The following is a 6,432-nucleotide window of genomic DNA, read 5'->3' as shown; positions in this document are numbered from 1 at the left end:
ACAGATGACAGACAACTGAAGCACACCGTGGATGCATGGCATTGTCATAGATACAGCATAGCATTGCGATATTTTGGTGGCAATATAACGTATCGTATCGCGGACGCCAAGTATCGTGTTTTTGGCTGCAATAAAAATCATTGAAGTGAGATGAACAGACTGAAGACGTTATCTTATTAGATAGAACAGATGATGTATATATATATGTTTACTGCAGATGTTGACACCGGTTACTGTCGGGTACATCATTTTAAGATCAGATAAGATAAGATATTCCTTTATTGATCCCCTTCGGGAAATTCATAGTTGAAAAAAGGTAATATTATTGCTAAATCACAATAATATCGTATCGCGACTTAAGTATCATGATAATATTGCATCATGGGACCCTAACAACTCCACACGCAGTACTACAGTACATTGAGGTTACAACGACAGACACTTAGGCCACGCTTATCTCCTAGGAAACAGAGTGAAGGAATGAAGGTTACAAAGGGGGGGATGATTCGTCTCACCTCACTGAAGCCAATCTATCAGTTCAGTGATGCCACCCAGGATTCACTGTTTGAATTCAGGGACATCTTCGACCGGTTCAGAGACGGGACAAAGAAGGGAGGTGAAGAAAGAGGGGGGGGGGGGGTCGATTTCAGTGGGACTTCCAGACGATGGGGCTTTCCCCTAATGTGTGAGACGGATAGGGGCCGACGCGGCTTTGCGTTCCAGTCCATTTCGGGGAGACTTGCCCCCGCTCTGCCCCCGGTGCTGTGTGGGATTGCTCTTGAGTGGAGTAGTGAGAGAGACGGATGGTGTTTGCCTGGTTCCTCCCTGCTTTCGTTTGCACTGGCACCAGGCCCACGGCGCGGTCAGGATGTGTGTGTGTGTTCCCTCTACGGCACATCACCAGTCTGGCCCTCAGACCCAGCCCCACCTGGCACTATAGCTTTCCCACACAAAAACATACAATCACTCTCTCACACACCCACACACACACACACACACATGCACACGTGACACACATGAACACACGTGACACACTCACACACACACCTACATCAGGCGCGGAAATCCCACGGGGGACAGGGGGGATACGTCCCCCCCCCATCCTGTAAACATAACTATGTAATTTCAATACAATTAATTATACGCAATGAAAGAACTTGTGCTGATTATAGACACTCACTAGCATGCGTGCGTGCTTGCGTGTGTGTGTGTGTGTGTGTGTGTGTGTGTGTGTGTGTGTGTGTGTAGCCAGCCAGGTAGAACATGGCAGGAAAAAGGAAAAATACCGACATCAGAAAATGTTTCAGTACACCAAAACGCAAAGTAAGAACCCTAGTACTAGCCTAATATCTCAAAGACTTGAGACTAGTTGAAAATGTTCATAAGAAAGAGGTGTAATGCTAATGGAAATGTTTCATAATGATGTCATTAGGCAGAGCAGGCAAGAGATGATGATACACGGACAGCAGAGCTGGGCACAGATAGGCAAGGACATACCGCCAGAGACAGGGAGTCTCAGGTAAATCTGAAATCTTCTCTCTTTTTTAGACTTGTAAGAACCCTAGTAGTAGCCTAATATCTCAAAGACTGCAGCAACCAATGGTATTGCTGTTGTGATTAATTGTGTAGATTTGGGTACCGGTAGTTAGGAGTATGGCAAACACTTTATTATGTTACATATTACACCGTAGGCTATGTGTTACAGCACTACTTTTGGTGTGTCCCCCCCCCAGAAATTGCTCTTGAGAAAATGTAATGTAATTGTCCCCCCCAAAGTTGATATCAGATTTTTGCCCCTGACCTACATGCACACACACACACAGAGAGAGAAATGAATACACCTCATTGCACAGGTTACATTGTGGGAAAGAGAAGCTGGCAGGATTAAGCCACAGGGTTGGAAGCAGAGAGGGATTACAAATGGAGAGGAGATCATATGATGCACTTATAGGGATAGACAGTGGCGCTGGGTGTTATATGTGGAAGAAATCAATATCAATGTATCATCTTAAGAAATGTTCTATGATGTCGATATCACAGTATCCACTTACACATGCAAATTCGCAAGTTGAGTGATCCAGTTGATCCAGCATTGCATTGAACTGCGTGGTCATGTGATGTCAAACTACAACTAATCATTTGAGTCATCATTCATTTAGACAACAGAATTGTGTACCACAATATCATATAATACCGCAATGTAATCGCAATATGATCGCGGATAGAATAATGCTGAGTAATTGCCAAGCGCTGAGGGACTGTGTCCACCAGGCGCCTCTTTCTCTTTTCTGTTTGTTAACCCCTTTGTCGTGTGGCAGTGAAAGGGTTAACCTTCTGTATCGTTGCACTGAAAGGGTTAACCCTTTGGTAGTGTGGCAGTGAAAGGGTTAACCCTTTGGTAGTGTGGCAGTGAAAGGGTTAACCATCTGGTAGTGTGGCAGTGAAAGGGTTAACCTTCTGTATCGTTGCACTGAAAGGGTTAACCCTTTGGTAGTGTGGCAGTGGAAGGGTTAACCCTTTGGTAGTGTGGCAGTGAAAGGGTTAACCATCTGGTAGTGTGGCAGTGAAAGGGTTAACCTTCTGTGTTGTCGCAGTGAAAGGGTTAACCCTTCGGTAGTGTGGCAGTGAAAGGGTTAACCCTTTGGTAGTGTGGCAGTGGAAGGGTTAACCCTTTGGTAGTGTGGCAGTGAAAGGGTTAAGCCTTTGGTAGTGTGGCAGTGAAAGGCTCTCTTTGGCTGAAAGCTGAAATGTTTCGACTTCTTGCAGCCTCTGCACTCAGTGCTCAGCTCTCTCTCAGCACTCAATACACAGTGACAAGAGAACAGAGTGACAGAAGCCAGCGGGTGTGGAGACAGGTAGACACCTAGTGCAGTGGGTGGAGATAGGAGAATGGAAGAGGTCTCAGAGAATAGAATTTATTTTGACATTTTGTCTGACAATGCCCATATGGGTACTCACACACACACACACACACACACACACACACACACACACACACACACACACACACACACACACACACACACACACACACACACACACACACACACACACACACATCACACATGTACACGTTCTCATACCTGACAGCTGCCTTGATTTCAAGGTTTCAAACTGTGCTAATAGTCTATAAAGACAGAGTAGCCTTTTTTTTTTTACATTGAATTTCCCACACACGTCTTTCGACATTTTGTCTGACAATGCCTATATGGCAACTCACACGTGCGCACACACACACACACGCACACACACTCGCGTGCGCGCGCACACACGCACGCACACACGCACACACACACACACACACACACACACACACACACACATGCACACACACACGCACACACATTGCGCACACACACGCACACACACTCACACTCTGAATTTCCTCTGACAGTCTCTGAAAGCCCATATACAGTACACATCCTCAATCCTGACATAAAAAATACTTTCTGGACATACTTTTGTATAATTGCTAATTCTGAGCTCATCCCTCCAGTCAGTATAAGTGTAGGGGAACCTACCCTTTCTTTATGGTGCAGTGTAAAGTCACCAGCATGCCCAACTGATCACCTTTTTTTCACATTGTAAACTTTCTCTGTTCTCTGTTTTTTTCAGTCAATGCTAAAGAGGGAAGATAAACCTCCAGATATTCTCTGAGCACGCCGTATGTCTTATGTCTTAATGACACCATATTCGGTGTCAAAATTCACCATTTTGTCCATGCTTGACTATGTACAGTACGGGGGTCGCGGACAGGCATCCTTCGGCTCTTATGGGTCTCATACCAAAAAGGTTGAGAACCACTGTTCTAGTGTTTCAGATGATGGATGACAAGTTACTCTAGTCTACACCCTTTCTGTAATTAAGAAGTAATAATGTAAGATCTTGGCATTCCTGCACTGCGTTTGCAGGCCATAGATCAGCACAGCGGTGCCAAGACCCTGGTATAGCGCAACCTTGGAGTCTAAATCATTGCTCTTATACAACCGTTGGGTTTCCTCCAAGTCCTCCCATTTCCTCCCACACCATAAAAGACACGCATGCTAGGTTGACTCCCGCCGCTGCCCTTGACAGATGCACGGGCATTGGAACGGGCGTAGTTCCCTGTGTGCCCGAGCGTGGCAGCCCACCCCTCCTGAATAGTTAGGATGGGTTAAATCCAGAGGGCAAATTACTGGTATATGAAAAAAGGTACTCGGTAATACAAATCAATTTGAATTCTCATCACGATTGACTTGTCGTGGGAAACTTGATTGATGGTGTCGTGCTTATCGACCCGTCCTGGTCATCACCATTCATACGCCGTTGGTCGATCCCTATAGTCCAATCGATCCCCTTCTCAAATATGACGCTCATTTGCGCTGATGTTATTGTAGCGGGGTAAAAAGGATCGACACATTTCTGTCGGTGCAGACCTATATAGGGCTTTCACCAATCCTACGGCGCTCAAATCGGCTGACGGGTTGAAAGGCAGGGCTCTGGCTTAAGGACCTCCCGTCGTCCCGGGGCAGATAAAAATAGGATCGGGGAGGATGTAAATTAATTTTGGAATGAATTTGAGATGAGAGTTGAAAAGAAAAAAAAAAGTCTAACATGACGATGACTGCACGTTTTGTGTAGCGTGCAGTTCGTATGAAACCTCCTTGACAACATATAAGGAAAAGCACTGAACCAGCTCTGTGTGTGTGTGTGTGTGTGTGTGTGTGTGTGTGTGTGTGTGTGTGTGTGTGTGTGTGTGTGTGTGTGTGTGTGTGTGTGTGTGTGTGTGTGTGTGTGTGTGTGTGTGTGTGTGTGTGTGTGTGTGTGTGTGTGTGTGTGTGTGTGTGTGTGTGTGTGTGTATAAGGTATGTCTGGGTGTGTGTGTTCATTCTCGGCTGTTATAACGAGAGGATTGTCTGCCAGTGATCCATGTGGTTTCTTATCAGATGATGAAGGGGAAATGTTTAAAAGCTAAAGTTTAAAAGTTAAAAAGAAATGTTACAACGGATAACCAAGTAAGGCTACAACTCGAAGCAGAACGGTCACCATGAATGAAAAGTCGGTAGAATTAGACAGATGGAGCGAGGCAGACCGCTTCGTTCTGGCCAGCTGGAACATGCCCAGGCACATTCTCCATTCTCGTAGTCGTAGCTGCTATTGTTATGATAAGGATAAGGTCATTCCATCAGCAAATCACATGGTTGGACTTGAGAGATATAGACTATGCCCGCCTGCAGTGATCGCCAAAATCCCTATTTTCTATTAGGCCTGTGTTCGTTGTTTACACCACCTTCCACAGACCTGTTCGCTGTTTACAAACATAACGTGTTCGAGCCAATCAGCAATACCAACAGAGTCATGTGACTAAGTTGCCCACTACCTGCGCGAGCTACTGCGCTAAAAAAAAGTACAACAGGGCTCTATGGAGAAACCATGACACTCCCTTGACTAAAAGTAGTTTCAAACGAAAACGGCTGGATGTAATTTTGCCAAATCAGCATGGCTGTGAGTGTGAGTCTTTCACCTTTTACATAGCTAGCTTTGGCATGGATTGATTGTTTAGATCGCTAGCATGGCTAACAAATGCAAATATATATATAGTCTGCACCGACACCCCGCTGTTCTGACCAGGATTACGTTCCTTTTGCCCACTTGATGCGTGCACACACTGAGACTGACGTATACAGCTAATAGGTCTATAGGGAGGTGTAGTGGTTATGTCATTTTCGTTTTTTCGTGTTCCACCCTCTGTCCAACTCAATGTATTTCCTCATTGCCCATTTCTAAATCGTCTCGTTTAAAACAAATAAAGCATTAACATTGTCATGGTGTACCTTTCTGTGCGTATTCATCCACAATCTATAGTTCAACATGAAAATATTCACAATTAATTGTAAAGGTAGCAAAATAACAACGTTTATGTTTTCGTTCACTGAGAAACTACACTGCGATTTAGCGCTGCTGAATGACGTCACCACAGCGTAGACTCCTGGCTTTAGTCGCAGACCTAGGATCAGATTTCCCTTACATTCCATAAGCTTAACAATTCGTACAATGGGAAAATAACTGACCCTGAATCTGTGGCTAGTATCTCTCTCTCTGGTGATCATAACCATTCATCTCTAAAGCCAACCACCATTTTTACGAACCACGTTACCATATTTGTATTTATATTTTAACTAGCTAGACATTTTGTTTCCCTCCGTGGTTACATATTACTGCGCGGACCGTTTCCCCTCCAGTGGGCTGGTTTTCAGAGTATGACTCGTTGAACTCTGTCTCTATACTGTAGTTGACAAACATCTTGTACATCTTGAGTTGTAAGAGCTTGGAATATCTATAGAAGATGATCCGAATAACCACTGAATCCCTTATCTCACTGTATTCTCATTTTGACCGAATCCATTAAGATTGTGTATTGAATGTACTTTTAGTTCTTAGCAGTCTCATGTG

General features: G+C 44.6%; 1 protein-coding gene across 1 annotated transcript in view; it reads left to right on the top strand.

Annotated features, from left to right (window-relative positions):
* fbxo41 (F-box protein 41) overlaps positions 1 to 6,432 on the top strand; it is a gene marked incomplete at its 5' end in the record, with an annotated part of 107,520 nt that overhangs the window by 56,361 nt on the left and 44,727 nt on the right. The gene's annotated exons all lie outside the window — the stretch shown is intronic.

Source organism: Notolepis coatsorum (assembly GCF_963971535.1).
Source record: "Notolepis coatsorum genome assembly, chromosome: 7".
NCBI classification, from domain to species: Eukaryota; Metazoa; Chordata; class Actinopteri; order Aulopiformes; family Paralepididae; genus Notolepis; species Notolepis coatsorum.
The sequence above is the reverse complement of the archived record's forward strand: the minus strand, read 5'-3'. Positions and strand labels throughout refer to the sequence as shown.